This window comes from Phascolarctos cinereus, unplaced genomic scaffold (assembly GCF_003287225.1).
Source record: "Phascolarctos cinereus isolate Bilbo 61053 unplaced genomic scaffold, phaCin_HiC Scaffold_5;HRSCAF=322, whole genome shotgun sequence".
Classification (NCBI taxonomy): domain Eukaryota; kingdom Metazoa; phylum Chordata; class Mammalia; order Diprotodontia; family Phascolarctidae; genus Phascolarctos; species Phascolarctos cinereus.
In genome coordinates this window covers 479,498,978-479,523,928 of record NW_027555958.1, presented here as the reverse complement: position 1 = coordinate 479,523,928, position 24,951 = coordinate 479,498,978, and the positions used below count along the sequence as shown (strand labels likewise).

The 24,951-nt window shown below is 44.8% G+C and overlaps 1 protein-coding gene across 4 annotated transcripts in view; it reads left to right on the top strand.

The window, feature by feature from the left end:
- The first annotated feature begins 1,131 nt into the window (after positions 1 to 1,131).
- The window catches only part of ZZZ3 (zinc finger ZZ-type containing 3), a 99,159-nt gene continuing 75,339 nt past the window's right edge, over positions 1,132 to 24,951 (top strand). For 2 of the 4 annotated variants that reach the window (XM_020968528.2, XM_020968526.2), the window contains exon 1: positions 1,132 to 1,259. The gene's annotated coding sequence lies outside the window, so the exon portion shown is untranslated. Of the gene's footprint in view, positions 1,260 to 1,547; positions 1,937 to 2,483; positions 2,704 to 24,951 lie in introns of all 4 variants that reach the window. The other 2 variants (XM_078156724.1, XM_078156723.1) reach the window with 2 other exon arrangements.

Here is a 24,951-nt window from a genome sequence, read left to right as displayed (position 1 = left end):
TCCTTACTGCCTTTGGTTTCCTTTGTAATCCTGTATATTTTATTCTATGCATTGAGATAACATTCTGAAGACAGGACCAGGGGCTTCACCAGACTGCTAAGGGGCACGTGGGCCCAGAACGATTACAAGGCCCTGCTCTAGGTTCTGGGCACTACCCTCCGCCTTTGCACAGTGATTTGAGCTCCTCTTATCGAAACTGCTGTCGCAGTCCAGACCCCAGTAAAACAGACCCATTTGTGCGTGTTTGGGCCAACTTCTTCACCTAAAAGCTCAGTTAGGAGGCTCTTCTGGGTCCTAAGGAGAGCTGTGTTGGTGCTGGGCTTGGGCGAGGGAAGAGCACCTCCCTTGCCCTCTCTTCCAGCAGCAGGGCTGGAGCTGTCCACAGAGGAAGCTGCTGCTCCCGCTCTCCGAGCAGTTACAATGTAGCAGACACTTGAGGAAGCCCGAGGAGGAAATGACCGACCCTTGGAAGTTACTTTGTATCTATTTTCCGGGGCCTTCCCTGTGCCTGGGGTGCTTCCTAAGCGCTTCACGAGGGTGATCTTCTGTGATGGGAGGGGGGGCTGCTACGGTCCTGGGCAGGCAGAGGTGAGGTAATCTTCATTTGAGTCCAGATCTTCTGGACCCCAGGCCCAGTGCTCTGTGGCAACCCCTAGGTGCTCATCGGTAAAATGTGAGCTTCTTGAAGCAAGGGGCTTCTTTTTTTCTTTTGCATCCCCATGGCTTTAATCACTTAATTTATGGATAGGACAGGATCTACCCCCTGTGATTTTAATGGTCTTGGAACTCCTAAATGAAGAAGCTTCAGCTTCTTTTGTGTGCCGGGCACACAGCAGGCGCTTACCAAGATCAAGCCGACTGGACTCACAACGGCAGCTGCTTCCCGTTATTATCATTATTATAAATTATTGTGACCTGCATTATTAATTGGGCGGGGCTGGCCGGGAGGGCCAGGATTCGAACACGCGGAGCCGGGCGGGGGGGGGGGTGGGGGGAGAAGGGAAGAGGGTAGAGAAGGAGGAGAGGAACGAGAAGAGGGAGAAGGGAGGGGCCGGAAGGAGGCGCGGGGGCGGTCGCGGGAAGTGGCAGGAGCGGGAGGCGGGCCCACCTGGAAGCGCCGCCGGGCGGGCGGGTGGGCTGGCGCGCAGGGCCCGCGGTGGGGCGGCCGGCCGAGCTTCCGGGGACGGCGGGGGCGGCCTCCCTCTCGGCCACGGGCCGCCCGCCGGCCGCTCTCTCCCGTCAGCTGCGCGGCACCCGAGGTGAGGAGCGGGGCCGCTGGGAGCACGTGGCGGGCGGGGGAGTGCGATGGAGGGAGGGGGAGGGGCCGCGGGACTCGGATTCTGCGGCGTGTCGTGTCCCGAGAGGGGAGGGGAGGTAAGGAAAAGGGAGAGGAAAGAGGAGAGGAGGGGAGGGGGCGACGGCTGAGTGGCGCTGCCCCACGTTGTGCGGGGTGCGCGCGCGCAAGCTTTCGCCGTCGCCGCCTACGTTTGGGAGCGGGGCGCTGGGCGCGCGCTCGCCGGGCTGTGACTCACGTGATGTGCATGCAGGCTGCTGACGGCCACGTGACACATCGGGAGCTCAGCTGGTTTGAGTTGAAACGGGTGTTGAAGTTCTTAAAAGCCTCCGTCGCGCGCATTGTGCTCCCCCCCTCCTTCCCTCGTCACCCTCCTCGGGAGAGAGCCCCGACGGCCCAGCACCTGCCGCGGCTCCTTGGAGTTTAGTCCCGGCTGCTGCCGCCCCCGTGACAGGCAGTTCCCATTCGGAAGTCGCGCTGCAGCCGCCATGTTGGCTCCGGTCCGCCCTCGCGAGATTCCACGGGACTAGGCGGCTTCGCGAGACTGCCCGGCTCTCGCGAGGGGCTGGCCGAAAGCGGGGCCCTGGACGGCGGCGCTGTTTGGGTTCCCGGGGCCCCGGGGGCCGCAACTCTCTGGACCAGGCAAGTGGCGGGGGCCCGGGGCCCGAACCTCGGACAGGCGGCGGCGGCGCGGGAGGGGGGGCCCTCGGGCATGGCGACCTCTCCCCCTCCTACTCGGGGCTCCCCGCCCCCGCGGCGTCCCCTCACCTGCGGGGGGAGGGGCCTTGACTCCTCTCACGTGCCCGGCAGGGCGGTGAGAGCCCGGGGGCTCGGGTCCGAGGGGCAGCCGGCATTTGGTTGGCGGCTGTCAGGTGCTGAGGGAAGGCGCGGGCGGGCTTCGGAGGCCGAGGCTACTCGGTGCCTCACGTGTCACGTCCTCTGCGTGTTGTCGCCGTGTACAGACGAGGAAACTGAGGCAGGCAGTCTGCCAGGGTCGAGGCTGGGAGCGCGTTCCGGCGCCTTCTCCACGGGCGGGCTGGCAGGGCTGTCACACGTTGGAGAAGGAACTTTTCTAAATCAGGGAGCCAGGATTGGGAGCTTTTAGCACCCAGTTTTTAAACACAAAAACATTTTGAATTTTGGGGTCACACAGGGGCTAATGGGTTTTTTTTTCTTTTTTCACCAAAAGAGATTTAGGATGAGACCTGCAACTTTCCATCGAGTACCTTCGGTCCTGAAATCTGACAAGTGGCTTGGATCAATTATAGCAGTGAATCGATATTCTATAACTTACAAAATTCCATGGTGGCCGAGTCCATTCCGTGTCCCTGTTTATTGGGGGCTGGTGGTTACAAGGGCAGAAGTTTGAGCAGCTCCTGCTTTTGGGAGCTGACATGTCCATAGAAAAGGTACAAACGTTAAGTAAGAGGTAATTGGGGGGAGGTGTGGGTCTTCACAAGGGACCTGTGGGCTCCCCTGGGAAGGAAACCAAGAGATTTTAGGAGGTGGAATCTGAAAGAGGCAAGAGGATGCTTCCTATGGGCCGAGATCCTCAGTGATGATAACCTTTTACTTTATCGTGCTAGTTGATTCACAACTTTCAGTTTGGTAATTACCGATCATTTCTAGAAATAAGAACCATTTAAAATGGTAAAATTGAGTATGGCTATTTGGGGATTTTAGGGAGTCTTAAGCTAGCCCATCCTCCCTTCCCTCTCCTCCCTCTTTCTTCTCCTTTTGACTTTATGGGTATCTGAAGAAATAAAAGTATTTTGTGGCTTAAGCTTCATTATTTTGAAACCTGTCCATCACAAGGGGAGTGTAAGAGTCTGTCTAGAAGCTTTTAAGTTCATTGGATTATTTAAGTTGTTGGAAATATGGTAAAGTGTTGGCTAACTATGTATGTTCATCTGTATAGGCACATACAAACTCAATAGTTCTTACTCAGTTACCATTCCCTGACCACTCTTTCTTCTTCCAGTTGATATACTTTTCTGAGACTTCATAATGCAAACTCAAATCTAGGAAAGGTATAAAAGTGGGAGACACTGTAGAAACTTTTGCCCAGGGTCACAGGGTAATATTGGGTAGGAGGGTCTGTTGTGGGGACTTAGAGGTGTGTTGCAGACAGGGCTTCAGAAGGGTACACGAGGGCCTCAAATGGCTCAGGCCTTACAGGAAAAGGGATGCAGGTTCAGAGGAAGAAATTAGAATATGCATGAGGTGATTTTTCTCCTTTTTTTCTAATATTTTAGAGATTTGTATGCAAAAGCTATCCCAGCACTTTAGCCACAAAAATTACTTACTTGAGTGTTGTGTAAGTTTCATGTAGGCTATGTCCTTTATATGGTAGGACTAGTATCTTTTGAAATAAAACTAAACTTTTTCTTTTTTCTTTTTAAGAGACAATGCTGAATGTGGTTAGTTTGAAACTTAGTTACAGGTTTGCTTCTGGGAATCCCATTTAACCTTAATAGGATTCTTCTGGTCTAGAGGGACATACTTCACCCCTTTCTGAATTACTTCAAGAAACTTGCTCCTTTCCTTTAGAACCCTTGCTTATGTATAATGTGTTATTGGCTCAGGAGGAAGGATTGTCTCCTCAGAGTAGACTGCTAAAGTTACTGACTTTTTAGCAGATTTGTTTAAAAAGGGTGGGGGTTTTTTTTTTTGAGTGTACTGTTGGAAACCCAAGGGAGGAGGAGCTGTGTGGTTGGTATAGATTGAATTTCCATCACTGTGTACGATTAAAGGGACACTTGGGTGACTTGAAAATATGCTTGTGAGGCTAGACATTTGTCTTATTGGCTTCTCCTGTGTCATTCCTAGAGGACTTTTAAATCTCTTGGACTATAAGACAGAGTTGTGTAAAAGTGCATGATTTGTATGGACTCGGTCCTGTTGTGGTTGTTCTCTTAATCATTGAGCTGCTCAGCCAGCAGGTGGGCTCCCTGGTGTTCCTGGCTTCAAGCAGTTTTCTCTAGGGCAAAGGTACAGGGGTTACAGTAGCCTAGAATTTAGAAGTAGAAGCAACCTTCGATATTACTCCATTTATTCCAACCATGCATTTTTTGTTGGAAGAAACCGAGGTCTGGTGACTTATCCAAGGTCATAAAGTAACTGAGCCAGATTCTAGCCAAGCTTCCTTGACTTGAGTGCTGTTCTTGTTATGGGAAGAAAGGAGATTTCTTCGTTTGTGAGCTCAGAGGAATGGTTGTGTGCAGACAGTGGTCTCTTCTTACCTCTAAACTTTGGAGGTGGCTGCCTGTGGATGGCTCACTGCCACTCTCGGGCTCTGGAAGTTACCTTTGTAGGAGGAGTAAAAAATAGCAGTGCTGGCCCAGCGCAGGTGCTGGGCTCGAATTTAATCCAGCTGCCTTAATGGGTCAGAAATTGTGCCACTTATGAAAATGTTTTCCAAAGAAGTTGAAAGAAGTGGGTCTCAGCAGAATTAAAATTAATGTATTACTTCCTCAACCTTGAAGTCAGAGCCAGCCGGTTTACTTATGAAGTGTTTTACCACCAGTGTGTTTGTTCTTTGGTCACAAGTATCACAGAAGTGATGGGTGAGATAATGAGCTATGATAGCTGGCACACACATCCCTGTGCCATGATTCTCTTGTAAAAGATGTGTACTTATCTTGAGTTTTATTTCCTATTGTAAGTGCTTACCTATTCATAGGCTTTTTTGTACTTTTTAAAGAGAATTAAAAAAATTTTTTAACCTCATTTTTTTCTTGAAATCAAATCAGTCAGCTTTTATTAAGTACCTGCTATGTGCAAGGGACTGTCCTTAAGTGCTTGAGATACAAGAAAGACAAAAAAAGTCTGTTTTCAAGGAGTTCACGGTCTGGTGGGGAAGATAATGAGCAAACAACTACTTAGAAACAGCCGCACACACCATAAATTGGAGATTGTCTCAGGGGGAAGGCCCAGAGATTGAGCAGGACTGGCAGTGGCCTCTCGGAGGAGGCAGACATGTGAAGGAAGCCAGGACAGGATATTAGGAGAGAGAGCATGGCAGGCGTGGGGGACAGCCAGTGAAAAGTGGCTAGACTTGGCAGATAGAGGGTTTTGCTGGAGACCCAGCCGGGAGGTCGGGGGCATAGGATGCAGGGTATGTGGAAGGGGCCAAGCAGAGACTTTTGTCTTAGATCTTGGAGGTGATGGGAGCTATGGGAGTTTATTGAGTGCAGGGAGGAAGGATGACAGGGTCAGGCCTGTCCTTTGTGGAGAGTGAGCTGGAGCGGGGAGAGCCCTGCCAGCAGGCTTTCTGCCTTCTCGAGGCAGCTGTATGGCCCAGTGGATAGAGCCCTGGGCCAGAGTCAGGAAGACCTGAGCTCAGATCTGTCCTCTAACCCTGCACGAGTCACCTCAGCTCTGCGTGCCTTAGTTTCCTCATCTGTAAAATGAGGATAGTGAAAAGCACCTATGACCCAGGATTGTTTTGAGGAGCAAATGAGATGCTGTTTGTCAAGCACTTGGCACAGTACCTGGCATGTAGTAGGTACTTAATACATGTTTGTTTCTTTCCCCTTCCCAACTGAAGGAACTCCAGATGTGGGGTGACAGCAGTGTCAGAGGAGAGAAAGGGGGTATATAAGAGTTGTTAGGAAGGTGGAATCAGCAGGGTTTGACAGCTGGTGACTATGGGAGATGAATCAATGAATAAAGCATTTCTTAAATGCTTTTGTGCAAAGAATTGTGCCAAGGCTATAAATAGAAAAGTCAGACCCTGCTCTCCAGGCACTTACATTTGAATGGGGGAGACAGCATAGAGGGAAGGTTTTAGCTGCAAGTCAGGTGGGTTCTCAGAGGGCAGTGGCAAAGTGGGTGTTTGTGCCATGTCTTTAATGCCATTTCCGTTGCTAGAAATCATAGATGTTTCTGATGGCAAGCTGTTTGGCAGGGCCAAGAACTTTATTTTGTGGGTCTGCAGATCTGTGGCCTTAGCACCTGCAGGAGCAGTTTGAGTCTTTACGGGAGGTGGCTTTCTTCCCGAGGGCTGTGGGTGCTGGGCTGGAAGCCTTGCTCTTCCACAGGGTTCAAGGTCCTGGGGTGTCTCCATGAAGGTCTTGGGGGAGATGATGGTCAGAGTGATGAGAGTGGTGTGGCTTGCCTGCCACAGTCTGTCTCCTGTCTCCCTCAGGGTACCTTGCCGCTTCCTCTGGGCTGGTTTGCCTGCTCTGTGTGTAGCAGTTGGGAATGATGACTGTCAGGGCTGAGAGGAGCTTCCACTCCCAGGGTTCCCCTGCCTTTTCGAGTGCTGGGTAATAGTAACAGTGAAGCAGCTGGCTGGGCCAAGGGGACTGGGGTGATGGTGGTACTCTCCACAGTTAGGGAAGTTAGGAAGGGGGAAGGTCTTGGGGGAAAGAGAATGAGTTCACTTTGGAGATGCTGAGTTTGAGGTGTCGGAGGCGTCCGGTTTAAGATGTCTAAAAGGCTTTTGGAGGTGAGGAGGGAAGTTCAGGCCCACTGAGTACACCTGAGAATCATCAGCAGAGAAATGATAATTGAATCCTGGGGAGCTGTTGAGATTGCCAAAAGGGAGAAGTGTAGAGAAGAGGGCCCAGGACAGAGTGATGGGGGCCCCTCAGGGCTACCTTTTGAGTGTTGTGTGCACAGGAGCAGAAGTGCTCGAGAGAGCTCAGGAAAACCAGAGGGAAGTGGAGTGTTGGGAGCCAAATTGAAGTGCTGCAAGAAGAGGGGATGAAGAATGTCGATGCAGGAGGGTAAATGGGCCCTAAAACACAGGAGCTGGTGTCCGGATGTCACACAGATCTGTACTTTGTCCCCCTTTGCATTGTAGCGCCCTGTGGTGTTTGAAGAGGGAGTTCACTGGGGAGTCCAGAAGGGGAAACGTGCACGTGTCAGGACTGGTATTTACCTTTCCCCTTCTTCACCAGTGTGTAGTCACGTATTCCTGGGGGCCTCTGTTTCCCCCAGTAGAATGGAGACTATTTGAGCACAGGGACTATTTTTATTTTTTGTTTTTACTTTTGGTGCTGTGTACTTTTTTTTTTTTAGTAGCTGCATGAATTTATAAAAGCATCAGTAGTCAGGGACATACCTTGGCACTGTAGCAGAGTACAACAGTTAATGTATAAATACCTGTCATACCTTGGTTAATCACGTAATCTAGCAATCTCGGCTTGCTCCTCTCTGAAGTAAGCTCTCTCTGCCATATTACGGTCATCGTAACCCAGAACTAAGAATAGGTTATTTTCAGGGAAGTCTGGGAAGCATGTAATAACATTTTAGACCTTTATTAAAGAAAAAAATTCTTGAGTTTCTACTGATGAAAGATAACTTTCCATAGTCATCTGGAAAATTCGTTTCTGTGTAATCACTTCATTGAATGATGCCAGAGAATAAGATATAGCTGAAATATATGGGAAGTCGTTGTTTTATTCTGCTATTTACCTGCTATACACAAAGAATAAATGAGTCTATTCAGCATTTGAAATTTGGGGTCTCAGATTCTTGTCTTTCCTCCTCCTACTTTGGGTAGGAATTCTCCCTCCCCTCAAGAGACCCTTTCAATAGCTAGCGACTGTACTCAGTTCATTTTGGAACCACTTGAAGAGTTTAGGAAGTTTTTTTCTTCTAGTGACTCCACAACTAGCCCTGTTATTTCCATCTCTTCCTCTTAGTTTTGCTTTCTGGATTCAGACCCAGGTTTGAATAATCCCTCTTTGGTATGAGAACTCATCAGCTCTTTGAAGAGTCTGTTCCAGCTTTTCTCTTGTATTCTACTTGGGGAAAATGAATTGTACACAGATAAATCATTTCTCGGTGTGAAGAGTGCTAACCTTGGTGGTATCAGGGAAGGCCTCTTGAAGGAGGGGCTGCTTGAGTTGGGCCTGGAAAGGAGCCAGGGATTCCAAGAGGTGGAAGTGAATGAAGAGGGAGCTCATTCCAGGCCTGTGTGATGGCCTGGCCAAAGGTGAGAAGGCAGGAGACAGAGTGTCAGGTGTAGGGAATGGCAGTCAGTTGGGCTGGAACGTAGAGTGTGGCAGTTAGTTTGGGAATATAAAGAGCAGAGCCAGCCAGGTGGTGAAGGGGTACTTTATGGGCTTCTAGGATCCCTGGCCAGTGAGGTCAGTTACACAAAGTGCTTAGCACAGTGCCTGGCGCTGAGTAGGTGCTGTAAATGCTGATTCCCTTCCCCTTCCCCAGAGCATTCTCAGAACTGCTGGAGAGGGGAGTGACAGACTTTTGCTTGTTAAGCAGCTCGAGTGAGCTTGGACCAGAGAGAGGAGTGATTAGAAGCCAGAAGCATGGCAGCAGCCAGAGGTGAGGGAGAGATCAGTGGAGAAAAGGGGAGAGAATTCCCACTTCTTTTTGCGTGGTTTGACTGAGCTCATCAAGTTGTCTCCTCTGCCTCTCAAGTTTAGTTAAATCCATTTAATTTTTGACCACAAATAGTGAATTAGGTGCTTATTCAGGGTCAAGCCCTATGCCAAGCCCTGCAGATGCAAATTCAGGGCTGAGAGATTTTCCCTGCCTTCAGGAAGTTTGAGTTCCAGTGGGGGAAGGCTCATGTAAAGGGAGAGCTTGCCTCTCAGGCAGAGTCTGGAGGTCTGGTGTGGGACATGAGAAGGGTGGCCGGAGGTGAGGAGGGTAGCGTTGGGGGAACCCATGGATGGGCTCTGGGGGCCTGGTCGGCAGCTCTCTTCCCTCATGGGGGGCACTGCTGTGGGGAACATTTGGGGGCTGTAGTGAAATGAGGCTGGGGATGGCTTGACTTTTGAGTTGATTTCCAGCCTTGCTTCTTAAAAAATACTTAATCGTGGAGAACTGTGTCCAGAAAAGCTTGAGTTTTTCTGTTACTCTAAGCCTGATTGGTTTCCTCCCTGCTGAATTTAAGGTAAGGCCTTTCCTTTCTTGGAAGTCGACAAATTACAATATATAAATGCGGGTTTGACCATGTCACTCTCCTGTGCAGTAAGCTTCAGTGGCTCCCTATCACATCCAGGGTCAAATACAAAAATCTTTATTTGGCATTCAGAGCCAACACCTCTGCCAGCTTTCCAGTCTTCCTTTGAGAACTTTATGACCAAGTGACACTGGTCTCCTTGCTGGTCCTGAAGACTGGCTCCCATGCGTAGAATGCTGCCCCTCCTCATCGCCTCCTCTTGGCTTCCATCCTGAGTCCCAGCTAAAATCACACCTTGTATAAGCAAGCCTTACTCGATGCTTGGAATGCCAAGCCTTCCTTGTTCATCCAACTTCATAGCGTTAATTTTGACGAAAGGCCGTGTCCTGAGAAGAGTCAGTCTGACTCAGAAGGGACCTTGGCAGCCATTTTTATTTTTCTAGGTGAAGCCTCCTGCTCCCTGGTTCCTTCAGCACATCCTCATCAGGCATGTTCTTGAGGCCATTCCTCATTCTGGTTGCCTTTCTGCTCACGTGCTTCACCTGAGAAAGATATTACCCAAGATGTGGGGCTTAGAGTTGAACTCTCTACTCCAGAGAAGATCTGAACAGGACAGTTACCCATCCCTTGACTTGGATTCTTCCTCAGTGTTTCTGTAACTGCTACATCGTTGGAGCGTAATTGATCTTGCAGAGGGTTCGTTGGAGCGTAATTGATCTTGCAGAGGGTTCCGCAAACCCCCACATCAATTTCAGATGGACTTCTTTGCATCTAGACCTCTCACAAGCTTGTTCTTGTAATCCAAGTTAGAACTTTTAGCCCGTTGAATTTCCTTTGATTAGATTGGGTCTGATAGTCCAGCCTGTCAGGATCTTTTTGGAACTTGACTCTAGTTCAATATGTTAGCCATCCCTCTCAGCTTTGAGTTTTCTGCAAATTCATTCAACATGCTTTCTGTACCTTTATCCAAGTCAGTAGTAAAAATGTTATTAATGGCACGGTGGAGGTGAGAGGCTCCAAAGGCAGATTTCTGAAGCACTCCACCAAAGTCTTGCTGTAGATTCCATTTAATTCTGCCCCTGTCTAGACCCAGTTTCTCTGTATTTCCTGTGACTGGAGCATGAAGAAGTTTTTCAAATGCTGGGCTAACATCTAGCTAACAGATCACTAGAGCCCCATCACTGCTCTCATCTGCCACTCTGGAAATCCGGTTGGAAAAGGAAACCAGTTGCACGTGCATGGCTCGTTTTTGAAGACGCTTTGCTGGCTTTCAGTGACATGACCCCTTTAATAATCAGCTTTGGGATCCCTTTTTCCCCAGTCTCACTGAGGAGGTTCTGCTGTCTGCCGGGGCTGAATAAGATGAGCGCAGCGCCCTCTACAGACAAGCTTCTGGGCAGCCTTGCCATTTCTAGGTGGCAGAGATTGGTGTCTCCTTGAAGTCAGGACTGTCTTCTAGTTTTGTCCTTGTGTCTTTATTCTAGAATGGGCTTAATACATTTATACATTTAGGACGTACTCTGGGCTGAATTAAATCATGATTTGTGTGTTCCTGGGCAGATGTGAGATTGTGAGCACCTTGAGGGAAGGGACTATCATTTGCCTCTTTTTGCATCTCCAGTGTTTAGCCCAGTGCCTGGTACATAGTAGGAGCTTAATAAATGTTGATTGATTGAAATGACTTAATCTCTCAGCCTCAGTTTCCTCATTTGTAAAATGGGAAAAGTACTACCTATAGACCCTGCCTTACAAAGTAACTTGAAGATTAAAAGAGATAGTGCATGTAAAGGGCTTAACGAACCTTAAAGATTATAGAGGTGTATTGTTGGTTCAGTCATTTCAGTTATGTCTGACTCTTTGGAACCCTGTTTGGGGATTTCTTTGCAAAAATACTAGAGTGGTTTATTTCCTTCTCCAGCTCATTTTGCAGGGGTCAGACAGCTAGTAAGTATCTGAGGCTGGATTTGAACTTATGTATTCCTGACTCTAGGCCCAGTGCTCTATCCACTGCACTACCTAGCTGCCCCGTGGACTTATTAGAATTGATTTTAAATGCATTAAATAAAGTACAGTCAGTAAACATTTATTAAGCACCTACTATGTGCCAGGCACTGGGCTAGGTGCTAGGAATACAAAGAAAGGCATAATAAGGTTGTCCCTGCCCTCAAGGGGCTCACGGGGGTTGGGGGAGAATAAAAACAGGGAAAAAGAAACTGAAGGCTTAGGATACCCTTAGCCAGAAGGGCAGGAGGATCTGAGGAAGGGTAAGTTACAGAGTCTGTTTCATCTTGCAGAATGATATTTCTGGAGTTGATGTACTCCATGCAGTCAGCCAGTGGGAAATGATGACGTGAATTCCCTGCTTGCCCTCCTTAAATGGTAGAGGATGAGAGAGGAGCTCTCCACTCATTGCAGTCAGAGGGATGGGAAAAAAAGGAATCCAGTTGTAGTGAAATGCAGTTATCAAGATGTCTAAAATAACAGGTTCGTGAGTTAAGAACCACCAATCCTAGACTTGTGTACAGAAAAGAGAAGCAGGTTGAAGACGACGCCCGTGTCCCCAGGCTTAGGGAGCAGGATGCTGTGGAGATCCTGCAGAGGGGGTGGAGGAGAAGCAGGTGAACATCTGTCTGTTTGCTTTTGTCATCTTGCCAGTTCGCAGGGTGTGCAGTTGTTTGGATTTGCATTTCTCTTGATATTAGTGATTTGGAGCACTCTTCCACGTGGTTGATTATGAGAGCATTTAATGGGGGACATGGTTGCGGAAAGGTCATTATTGAGGTCTAAGAAAAGGCCACTGCATTTAGTAACCACGAGATCTTTGGTAACCTTGGGGAGGGGTTAGAGTCTTGGTTATCAGAGTAAAGGATGGTTTTATTTAGGCTGTGAAAGGGAGGAGACGTTATTGAATGATAATTTAAGGGAATGTCTGGGTTAAATGGAACCTTTTTAATTAAAAAAAAAATTAAAAAAATTTTTAGGGTTCAGGAGATCAGAGGATATTTGTAGGCCACCGACCAGGAGCCAGGATGTAGGGAAGAATTGAAGATTAAAGAGGGGATTTTCAAAGGGCCACAGCCCCTAAGGAGTTAAAGGAAGAATCAAAGATACAAGTAGAGGGGCTGTTGTTAGTTTTGACCTTTCAGAAGAGGTTAGGGAAAAAATGAGAGGTGATATTGAAGGGTTTCAAGGTGTAGAGTTGCCCAAGAGGGTGATTTTTTTCCTCTTTAAGGTAGGAATGAGTTCTTCTGTTGTGCTGAGGGTGAGGTGGAAGTTAATGTAGTTTGTGTGGCCCAGAGAGTCAGTCAGGGAAGAAAACAAGATTTGTGGCGCTTTTGTGATGAGGGGCCAGTCAAGATTAGACCACGTACCTTTATAGAGTGTGTTAACATACAGCTGGCCATACTGTTGTGTTACCTCCTCCAGCAGATCTGAAGTAGGAACAGACGGGTGGAAGGATGGACAATGAGGGCAGTGTAGGCTTGTGTTTTGGTCAGTCTGATCAAAGGTTTTGTGGGTAGAAGATGGCATAAAGTTAAAACTGGTTAACAACTTTAGAGGCAAGATTTGGTATGGAGGAAAATAAGGGGAGAACAGGGGACATTCATCGTCATCATCTTTTCTACCACCTCCAGTTTCTCTAACAAATGTTGATTATTTTCATGTACTAGGAAAAAAAAATGAAATCTCCTGCCTCTGCCTCCTCTTCTGATTTCCTTTACTGAAACTTCTCTCACAGGTCACCAGGGACCTCCTGCTTGCCAAATCCAGTGGCCTTTTTGTTTTTCATCCTCCTTGACATCTGTGTAGCCGTCTCGACCACCCCTTGCTTCTAATTTTTTTTTTCATGGCATTAGGCACACTATGATCCTCTAGTGGTTTCCTTTTTTGACCCTTCTTTCTGACCCTGTAAAGTGGATATATCTCAGTGCTTTGTCCAAAATTGAGTTTCTATCTTTACTTGAGCCTTCTTGGAATTTAATTCATGTACTGTCATTTGCCTAATCTCTCAATTTTGAAACGTTGGCATTATTTGGACTTTGATTCTTATGCATTATGCAATCCATTACCAAGCCCATTTAATTCTTTCTTCAGTTTTTAGACTTTAATCCCAAATTAACCCTAAATAGTTAAATTCTCATTTGGGAATTACTGGATTTGGAGGGAAGTATTAAAATGGGAAATCTTATTTCCAATATTTTACATATTCAGATATGTAAATGCTATACATTTAAGATTAATTCTGCCCTAGAATTTTTTTCTAGTTTGTGCCTCAGCCCTCCCAAACTTTAAACTTGTTTGAAATAGCATTTTATAAATTACTTTCTTGTCTCCGAGTCTTCTTTCTTACCCCAGAAATACAATATTCCACCTCCCAAATTTTTGAGGAACAACAAAGGTAGTTTTTATTTTAGAAAGTCGATGAAGTAATTTTCAAAAGCAGTTGAGACTGGTTATAAAGAAAAAGGATTAATAGTGAGGCTTTTTGTGGAATGGATAAAAATTTATAATTGATTAATGTATTTAGGTTTTATTTTTTTGGGTTTCCTCCTGGACTCAAATATTTAATTTGACATTATGCTTATGCTGTATTACATTTAGTGAAGAACAAGGTCTAATTAACAATGCTAGGGGTTAACTAAGCAGTGATATTTTGTCCTTTAAATGTTAACATCATTGCAGTATTTTTATTTTGTTTATTTTTTTGCTTTTTTTTTTTAGGCAATTGGGGTTAAGTGACTTGCCCAGGATCACACAGCTAGTAAGTGTCAAGTGTTTAGTCTGAGGCTGGATTTGAACTCAGGTCCTCCTGACTTCAGGGCCGGTGCTCTATCTACTGTGCCACTTAGCTGCCCCCATTGCAGTATTTTTAATGCATCCTTAGTTTCTGTTTTGAAAGTATTGTATGAAATACAGTCATGACTTTTTGATTGGTGAGGGTATCTACCCATAGACGATAGTCCTTAAAAGGACTTTGATTGTTCATCACTATTCTAGTGTAATTGTGGACCCTCGGGTCACCAGTGACCTTCCTATTGCCTGATTCTCTGGCCTTTTTCTTGGAGACTTTATCCTCTCTGACTTCCTTGTCGCTTTTGAACACTGTTGACCACCCTCTCCTGTTTGATCATTTTTCACTCTCTGTTTCAGAGATGCCCCACTCACTGATGGTTTTCTTTCTGTTTTTCTTCCTTTTTTCTGTCTTTGGCTGACTTTGCAGCTTCTTGCTTACCCGTTAGTATGCCTCTGCCCCCAACGATTGTCTTTGGTCTTTTTCTCTCTCTTTACTCTTTCGGCAAGTTCATGTATTCCAGTGACTTTAACTGCCTTCTCCGCTTTCTCCCTTGACTTCTCTTCTAAAGATCCTTAAAGCTTTCTCTCTTGACCTCTCTTTTAAGCCCCAGACTAAGCATTCCTTGCACGAAAGAAATCACCACGTGGATTTACTGATCGGCCTCTTAAATGCAGCACGCCTGAGACAGCTGAAACTGGTTGTCTGCTGTTTTCTCCTGGACATGCTCTCCTCTGGTTTTTATGACACTAGTCTATTTAGGCTCTCTATGCTGTTCCCTCTCAGTCTCTTTTTGCTGAATCGCCTTATGTGTTATGCCCATTAACTGTGGGTGTACCCCAAGAGCTCTGTCCTGGGCCCTTTTCTTTCTTCTTTCTGTACTCTCATTGGTGCAGTTATCACCCTTGTGCAGATGACTTCTGGATCTATTTAGTTCTAGTGCTGAATGTGGAATTACAAGCCCTGAGTTCAGATACTGGGAGCTGAGTGATTAGGTTGACACCCAGATTGAAAAGGATTGCGGAGAATGAATGAAAAGAGGGGGCGTGGAGGCAGCAAATGTAGATAGCTTTTTAAAGGAGTTTGGCTGAGAGAGGGAGGAGAGATATGGGACATTGATTTAAGGGAATGGTAAGGTCTAGTGAAAATTTTATGAGGATGGGGGAATGTCTTGGACATGTTTGAAGAGAAACTAGTTGACAAAAAGGGGTTGAAGTTGAGGGAATGAAAGGTGATGATTGAGCGTGCAGTCTGTTGGAGAAGATGGGAGGGAATGGGAGGGGATAGCATGAAGTATGCATGTAGAGAGGGTTGGTCTTATCAAGGAAGTCATCTCTCTGTGAAAGACTGGGGGAAAGGAGACAGACAATTTTGAGGATTTTGAGATAAAAATGGGAGAGGGAGGTGTATCCTCAGTTAAATAAGAGGCAAGGTCCTCAACTGAGAGAAAAGGGGAGAAGGTGGTGTGGGAGACTAGAAGATGGAGAAGGATGTTCAGAGTAACTTCTCTGGGGTATTAGATAATCAGTTAGGAATACGACTACTGCTTTTCTTAGTGAGGGCCTATGAATTCATAATATACCTACTCAGTGCATTTGAGACTTCTTCTAGCAGTTGATGAGTGAGTAGGAGTAGCATAATCCAGAACTGAGGTTTGACAAGAGAAGATAGCAACAGGATGAGGGAGCAAGGGATTGGAGAGCAGAAGACATTGTAGAATTGCAGTGGCTAACTATCAGGTTGAGGGAGGGAGGAAAATGAAGTCAGCATAGGTCATGGTCTGAGAAATTACTGAGCACTAGAGCGATTAGAGGTCTTGATGAGGCTGAAAGACTAGGGTTTGAAGAGTGAGGCATAGAGAGAGGTGGAGTGATAGGTTATGGGTATAAAAGAAGGCTTCTAATGAGGAAAGTGGAACGTTGGTTAATAATCTTGAAATCGAGTGTGTAACTTATCCCTCTGTGGGGCCGAGATAGAGTGGAGGAATAGGTCATGAGATTGAAGGAGGTTAAGAAATTGGGAGGTGAAGCAGTTTGAGGAAACATGTCTATGAAGATTAAAGTCCCCTAGTTGAAGGGCAGGAGTTGGAGGGGAGAGGGAGATGGTGAACTAGGCGCTGAATTCCTTCTTAAGGAGGAAACGTGATCGGGGGGGGGTGCACTTACAGCCACAGTAATTTAGATCAGGTTGATGGTGTGGACCTCAAAAGAAAGGTTCCCGAATGAAGGAGGTAACAGGAAAGTCTGGAAGTCAGACTTTCTCCCAGGCCCGTGTTTGGATGTACACAAAAGTTTGTCTTTCCTGCTTCTTAAGAACATTGCTTCTCTGTCAAGAAGTAGGCGGTAAAATTCTTTGGTCCCCTGTGTCTTGGTTGGTCATTACATTGATCACAGTTCTTAAGTCTTTCAAAGTACCTTTTGGTGGTGGTTGTTGTTACAGTGTTATTATATAACATTTTCCAGGGTTACCTCTTCACTCTGCAACAGTTAATTTTAAAATTTGAGTTTTAATTTTATTTTTTTATTTTGAACTTAGAACACCTAAACCTCCTGTCTTCCACCCCATTCTAGCCTCCCACCCCACTCCAAGTAAAATTTGAGAGATTGAGGCAGAAAAAAATGACCTGACAAGCGGTCAGTCAAGGTAAATTGCCATGGTTGCCATATCCAGAAATGTCTCTTTCTGCACTTTGGGTTCATCCCTTCTTTTTCAGGACACGGGAAGCATGTTTCGCTATAAGTTCTCTGGAGACACAGTTGTTTATTGTGTTGATTTCTGAAGTCTTTCAGAAGTTGTTTTTCTTTAATGCTTTTGTGTAAATTGTTTTTATATATTGTTCTGGTTCTGCTTGCTTCACTTTGCATCATCCAGTTCATACTACCCAGGATCCTTATTTCTTATGCTGCATTAATATTCTGTTATATTCATATACCATAGTTTATTCAGCCATTCCTCAATTGATGAACACCGCCTTACAGATTATTGTTTTTTATTTTCAGGACCAGGAAGTTTATTTTGCTTGTTGCTGTTCCCTCCCAGTTATTATCTTCCCTTTTATTTCCCTACTCCCGGTTGAGTTTGAGGTGTTTCCCCACCAATTTGTGTGTGTGTTTGGGATTTCTGTCTCTTTCAGTTAAGAGTGAGATTTGTCTGATGCCCTCTTCCCCTATCCCTTCCTCATCTGTGTTTGTACTCTTTTCTTCACATGTCTCTCCTTCTTCTTCCTTTCTGTATTAATATTTTATAGTTTCCAATTAGAAAATTAGTCCACCCCCAACTTTCTTTAATTCTCTTGGTAACCTTAGAAAATAGTAAGATTCTGAAGGGACACTCATTTTTTTCCTATTAGAATGTGACAACAACAGTATCCTATAGCCCCTTTTAATCACTCAAATACATTTACCTTCCTAGGTGTCTTTTGGTTCCTGTGTTTGCATTTCAAGGTTCCTACTCATTTCTAGTCTCTTTAGAAATGCTTGAAAGTTCTATATTTTGTTTAGGGTCTATCATTCTCCCCCCATGTTTCTCAGTTGTGCAGAGTAATTTATTTCTTGGGTGTTAGCCTATTCTTTTTGTTTTTGCTGAAATTGTTTTCCAAGCTCTTATTATTTATGGTAGAAGCTGCCAAGTCTTGTGTAATTCTGACTGTGGTTCCTTTGTACTTGGCTGCTTCTTTTTGGATGCTTGCTGTATTTTGTCTTTGATATGGGAACTCTGGATCTTTGCAGTGACATTCCTGTGACTTTTCATGAGTTGGTCAGTGGATTCTTTCCATCTCTACTTTGATATCTACTTTGTCTGCTTCTAATAGATCTGATTAGTTTTTATTTATGATTTCTTGAAATGTAGTGCCAGGCTTTTTTTTTTTTAATTTATCATGGTTTTCAAGGACTCCAATGATTCTTTGTGTAATTTCTTGATATAATTTACCTTATCTTTAATTTATGTCTTTTCCAAACTTTTGATAATGTTCTAGTATTTTGTAGATTTCTGTTTGGTCTATTCTAGTTTTTAGGGTTTCCAATTCTTGGAAATTCTTGGGTGTTTATTCTCTTTGCAGTTCTGTCATCCAGAGTTTTTATTTTAATTTTTTATCTCTTGCATCATTTCTTCTATTAATTCATGTAGTTTTAGGAGTGGAAAATCCACTCCCATCATCCCCTTTACATCATTTTTTGCATGCATTTTTTGTTACGGAGTTATTTGCTCCTTTTGGGGAATCTTTATGATGACAGTGATTTTTTTATACTGGTCAGTGTTTTCTTTGATTTTCTCATTTCTCTAAGCTTAGTTCCTAAATCGAGGCTTTATTCCAGACAGGCTTTTCTCCTTAATGTGTTTTTGGGTAGGATGGTAGGTCCCCTTTATTCTTGCTGTGAGTCTCTCCATGTCCTGGGGTTAGGACTGTTAGGACTGCTGGATCCTCAGGGCCTTCTGACACTTGGCAACCTCCGTGCCCTTGGGAGCTGCCCTGGAGCATCGGCTCCCAGATAGGCTTTCTGTTTTTGGAGGGAGTGTAATCCTCCTTCTGACTTGGGAGACAGAGCTTTCTGTAGGAGGCTCTTCTTTTGTCTGGCCTGGCTCTTGTAAATCTGGGAGGCTGTTGGCTTTTCCTGATTTAGCCTGTTGGTTTCTGGAGGACTTTTGTTTTTCAGTTCTGCTGTGGATGAAGTCCCTTCCTATGAAATCCACATCATTGGCTTTTGAGGACTTTGGTCTGTAGCGAATTTTAGGTTTCTCTTGGTGTGTGTCTGTGGGAGTGAGATGTTGTGCTTCTTATTCTAGCTGCCATGTTGGCCAGAGTCTTCCTTGTTTTCTCTCAAGCTGCCCCTTTAGTCCTTTTCTTTCCTACACTGAGTCCCAGAGAACTGCTTGGAATGTGTGTTGTATGTTGTTTTCCTCCCTCTTAAAAATTTCTTTGGGGCTCAGGCTCTCTAGACTGGTCAGACCCAATCACAGCAGCACGCCCCAGACCCCCCCCCCCACGGGAGTCTTCTGTCTCAGCCAGGCTGGCCATCCTGAGGAGAGACGGCAGAGCTGTTTTCATATGAACTTCTCTAACTACTGGTGAGTGAGAGCATGTTTTCATAGGGCTGTGAGTTGATGGGATTTCTTCCTTTGGGAATTTCCATTTTTCATCTGTGTTGTCTTAGCTGCTGTATATGTTGTTTTCAAGACTGCTCATTGACTTCCCTTTGTTCTTTTATACAAGACTTCCCATAACTCTCTGTTCCTTACAGTCATCATTTCTTTGGGTGAACTGTTGCTCCTTTATATCCATGTCCCTACTGTGCCTCACTCGGCTTGGGCCTGGACGTGAATGTCAGATTCCTGTTGGGAGATTTTTCTCTTTTATCAAGATTTCCTTTATTTACAAAAACATTGAGGCACCTCAGTTCAGCCCGCTTGACATTTTGAAGATGTGTATTTTGGATGATGTTGGCTGATCTGGGGTGTTACTGACAGCTCGATACTAAGTACATCTAAGTAAAACACAGGCCTGTTTGTTGATAGTTTAAGAAAAAAAATCCACATTTTGTTGATGTCTTTTGTTTTTATATCGCAGTCATTTCTGGAAAACCTTGTCCCAGCCATTTAGTGATGGTCTCATTTGCATGATGGCAGCCATTTTGTATTTTCTTTGGGTTCTGCTTCTTTTACTGTCAGTTTATATCTTCCCATGTTTCACCGTAGTCACCATATTAGCTATTTCTTGCTGCAAAATGATCCGCTGTCTTCTTATAGCACAGGTTTCAGCCATTCCTCAGTCAACAGGCACTCCCTTTGCTTCCACTTCTTTGCTCCCAGGGATGCCTGCTGGGAAGATTCTAGTGTTTAATGAGAATGCTAGCTAGCATTTCTGTAGTGCTTTATGAATATCACGTCATTGTGTCCTCACATCCCTGGGAGTAGCTGCAGTTATCACCCCCATTTTACAGGAGAAGAAACTCCTGGGAGGGAGGGAGAAAGAGGTTGAGTGACTTGACCTGGGTCACACAGCTAGTAGGCAAGGTCAAATTTGAATTTAGGTCTTTCTGACTCCAGGCCCAGGACTCTGTGCCACCTGCTTGCCTCTCATTGAATCTTTGTATGTATGTGCCTTTGACTGACCTGTGGGGTACATAGCCAATGATGAGATGCCTGGTTCAAAGGTACGAATAGTAAAGTAACTTTTTTTTTTTTGCATAATTCCAAATTTATATACAGATTTGTTATACCACTTCACAGTTCCACCAGCATATATTAAAGTTTCTGTTTTCCCACTACATTTCTATATTGACTTTCTATTTTTGGTCATCTTTGATCATTTGAAAGGTGTAAGGATAAAACCTCAGTTTCTTTTTAATTTACATTTTTTCCCTTTCAGTGACTTGGACAAATTTTAATTTTTACTTTGCAGTTCTTTAGAGACATAACTTGAATGGTATATTTTTTCTCTGCGGTTTCTCTTATTCTAACTTGGTTGATTTTATTTTTATTCTTGCAAAAGCTTTTACATTTAATATAATCAAATTCTCCTCTCACATTGTTTTAAAAGGACTAAGCACAGTATGCTCACACACTTAGGATAAGATATAACTATTTTCCATTTACGTAACAAAACTTAATCCAAAATTTTTGTCTTGCCCTCGTGAATATCTTCCCGTGTCTGATTGGGAAGCATAGAACACCACAGTCTTTGAAGAATTGGAAATGAGTGTCACCTGGAGGGCAGTGCAGGGTGTGAGTTAGCTGTGGTACATTTTGAACAGGTCTTTGAGAAGAAGTGTAGCATCAAAGATGTCGTCAGAGGAAAGCGGGAGCCAAAGAAGACAGGCTGGTCACGTGATGAGAGCGAGGAAGAGCTGGAGAGACTGTGCTCCATTGGTATTATTCTCTCAGTGCATGGACAAGGCTCAGGAAGGATATTTGTAATGCCGTCTACCTTTTGTGTTAGATTTTGCAGTAGTGTGATATGTTTGTTGTTTTTGGCTAGGCAGTGGGGTTGAGTGACTTGCCCAGGGTCACACAGCTAGTAAATGTCAAGTGTCTGAGGCCGGATTTGATCTCAGGTCCTCCTGGCTCCAGGGCCTGTGCTCTCTCCACTGCACTGCCTGGCTGCCCCCCCCCCCACCAGTGACACTTTAAATTGCCTCCAGTCCCGCGTGAGGGATTGCAAGAATTTGCGGTTGGCTTTGTGAACTTGCTCTTAGTGGTTTTTGAGAGGTGATAAACAGAAGAGGTGCTGGGGGGATTGAACTGGTCTGATTTGTTTTCCCCCAAAAAGATGGCTAAGAAGTGGATTCTGGAAACTACTGATCAGGGAACAAAAATTGATTTCTGGCAGACATTTTTGCCATTTTTATATATATAAATTTTTGTGGTTAGTTGTTTAACAAAGGAAATTGATTGCTAAGAGCCAGCATTGTTTTACTGAATTCATTCCAAATTAGTTTCGTTCTTTTTTTGAAAGTGTTATAAAACTGGTAGATGAGGAGAATTCAGTAAAAATACTATGTAGATGAATTTCGGCAAGGTATTTAATAATCTAGCCTAGACTCTTCTAAGCTATTTCATGATATCTTTATAGTCAAAGGGGAAAAATGTGGATTTGAGGATTTTATGGTCAGGTGGCCTTATGGCTGGTTTTGAACAGATAATACGCAGAGAGTATTTGATTAATAGCTTGATCTTAGCCTGGAAGGAGGGTGGCTAATCGTGTGCTGGCGGTGGTGTTTGGTCTTTTCCAGAGTTTCTGTCAACAATTGAATGACACAGCTTGTTTCCTATTTTCAGATGATACTAAGAGGCATAAAAATTTACAGTCATACACGCCAATTATTTGGATTAAAAATAGCAAGAGAATGTCTCATGTAGACTAGTGGGGGTGGGGAGGATTGCTGTAGTCTCTTTTGACACTAATATTCTGTGATTGTGTAGACTTGTGTCCACCCTCCAGCCCCCAGCTGTCCACACAATCCTTTGAGGAGGCAGTGTTGTGTGCTAGATTTATCTATTTTTATTATTTTTATCTGTTTTACTTATTTTGATCTGCCTTCTCATCCCCCCTCCCCCATGGTCCCCACCCCAGTTGAGAACACAAGAAAAGCAAAATCCATCACACACATATGTATCCTTTCCATATTGTCCATGTCCAAAAACAACGCGTCTCATTCTGCACCAAGTCTTTCACCTCTTTCAGGAGGTAGATGGCATGTTTCATGATTAGTCCTCTGGAATCCCAATTGGTCATCACACCAATAAGAGTTCAGCCCAATAAAATTCCATCACATTCATATATTCTAACGTGTTCATCTTCTGATTCTTATTCTTTGCCACCAGTAAGGAGGAGCAAAAATTCTTCCCGAAGCCTGCCTTTTATAGAGGGCTGAGAATCTTTGTCCAGTTCTTCATTTCCAGAACCCGCTTATCTTGGATTCTGCAAACATCATGCCTTCACAGTGTGGGGATGGGGGCTTCCTTCCTTCCCTTCAGCTTTCTTTTGTGAATTGTTCTTCCCTGAGATTGTAAACTCCATGAGTGTGGGGACTGCTTTTCTTTTTTTCTATTTATGTTCTCAGCACTTAACACAGTATGTGGCACCTAAGGACGTGCTTATGTGTTCATTGACCTTAAAAAGAGTTATATTTTTGTAGCTCCTTAGACTTTGTTTTGTTTAGGACTGATCCCTCCCTTAATCTACCCTCCTTCTAATCCCTCATCCCCCTTCTCTTTCCCAGTTAAACAAAATGTATCTCTGTACTCAACTCTGTGTGTGTGTGTGTGTGTGTGTGTGTGTGTCTCTGTTGTGTGTGTCTGTGTGTGTGTTTTAACTAATTCAGATAAGAGTGAAGTTGCAGTGTCAGCTGCTCCCCTGACCCCCTCCTGCTTGTTTATATAGATTTCTACGTTGTATCTTCAGTATGTGAGAGAATTTTCCTTAACACCTTCCCCCCCCCCCCCCCCCCCCCCCCCCCGCCATCCCAATTTCTCTTCCCCTCTTTTCTAGTCTTCTGTTAAGGCATAACAGAACCTGTCCCAGGCCTTGTCTAATTAGACTCCTTCTTTGACTCTTGATGATGACAGGGCTCAGAGGTGGCACAATGAATGTAAGCTGTTTGCCCCTTAATTGTTATTCATCTTTTCTGTTTTTCTTGACTCCTATTTTTGAACTTCAGAGTTCCTCTCCAGCTCTCTTTGGACTTTCATCAGCAGTGCTGGGAAGTCCTTTATTTCATTAAAGTTCTGTTTCCCCCCTGTAACATTGTACTCTGTTTTGCTGGGTAAGTTATTCCTGGCTGTAAGCCCATATCCTTTGCCTTTGCCATATCATATTCCCAGCTCTTTGCTTCTTCATAGTGGTGTCTGCTAAATCCTGTGTGACCCTTTCTGTGGCTGCTGGGCGTTTGAATTCTTTCTTTCTTTGCAGTAATTTTTCTTTCACCTGGAAACTCTGGATTTTGGCTGTGATATCCTGGGACTTTTCATTTTGACATTTCAAGTGGTGACCAGTGGATTTTTTCTGGTTCTACTTTGCCCTTTGTTTCCAAGAGATCTGACAGTTTTCTTTGAAGAATTTTTGAAATAGGATGACTGTACCTCTTTTTCTTTTGGTCGTGGCATTCAGATAGTCCAGTGATTCTTGAATTTTTTTCTCCCCAGTCTTTTTTATAGGTTAGTTGTTTTTGTTAGGAGGTAGCTTATATTTTCTTCAATTTTTTTTCATCCTTTTGACTTTGTTTGAATATTTCTTGTTGCCTCCTGAAGTCATTGGTTCCTATTTGGTCCATCCTGATTTTCAGCAAGTTTGCTGCTTGAACAAGTTTTTTACCTCTTGTGTACCAAGCTGTTCTCTTTCCAATTCTTTCTTCCATAGCTCTCATTTCTCTTCCAGTTTTTCCTCAAGCTCTAGCATTCCATTTATAAAAACATTTTTAAACTCATTTCATTTTTTGCAGGGATTCTAGATGAGTTTGTGGTCAAGCTGTATTTTTCTCTGAGGCTTTGCTTGTAGATGTTTTGGAGTCATTTCTCTTTTTCTTTGTTTGTACCTTAAGCATCTCTGTCACCTTAATAGCTCATTGTGGTGGTTATTTTTGTATTTATCCATTCTTCCAGCCTACTTCCTGAGCTCAGATTTGATGTCAGGGCTGAGTTCTGTGGCACTTCTGGAAGGAAGGCCTGGGCTAGTGTTGTTATTTCTTTCTTGGTGTTGAGTTTTGTCTTTATTCCAGGATCTCAGGGACAAGGTGGGGACCTGAAAGCTTTCAGTACTCTCAAACTGGTCTGATCCAGGGCAGAATCCTACTTGCTGTGCCTGTGGTCAGAGCTCTGAGCACTGGAAGGTGCTTCAGGGCAGGGCTTCTTCAACTTTTTCCACTCACAAACCCCTTTCAGTTGCCTGGCCTGAGAGCAGCTTGTTTGTGTTCAGAACCTAGGCTGCAGTGAAGGCTTCCAGAAACACCTCGCATTCATTAAGCATTTGATTTTTAATTAATAATTCAGAAACCTTTTAATGTTGCCAGATTTTTCTCGACCCTCCTTGGGGTCACTACCTGCTGTTTAAGAAGCTCTGCTTAGAGTGCATCTGGTCCAGCACATAGAACTCTTCTCTTCTTTCCTGTTTTTGGAGGGTTCAGAACCTCTTCCTCCTGGAAGTTCATGGTCCATCGTCACACCCCCTCCCTGCCCCGTTGGCCCATTGACCTCCTCCTTGGATTGGCTGGTTCCTCTCAGAGCTTCTTTTAAAGGAGCCTTCTCCAGGCTGCCCTCCTGACTTTCTTTCCCAGGCTACACGGCCTCACCCCTCCCTCCCCTTTGTACCATTCCCCTGTTAAAATGTCAACTCCTTAAGGGCAGGGCCTGTCTTTCTGCTTTTATTTGTATTCCCAGTGCTTGGTGCTGAGCCTGGCACAGAAGAAATACTTAGATGGGACTCATTTGAATAGCCTCTGCCACCCCTCCCCAGGTGAGCCTTGAGCAGCTCTCATTGTTAGAAAGCCTTCT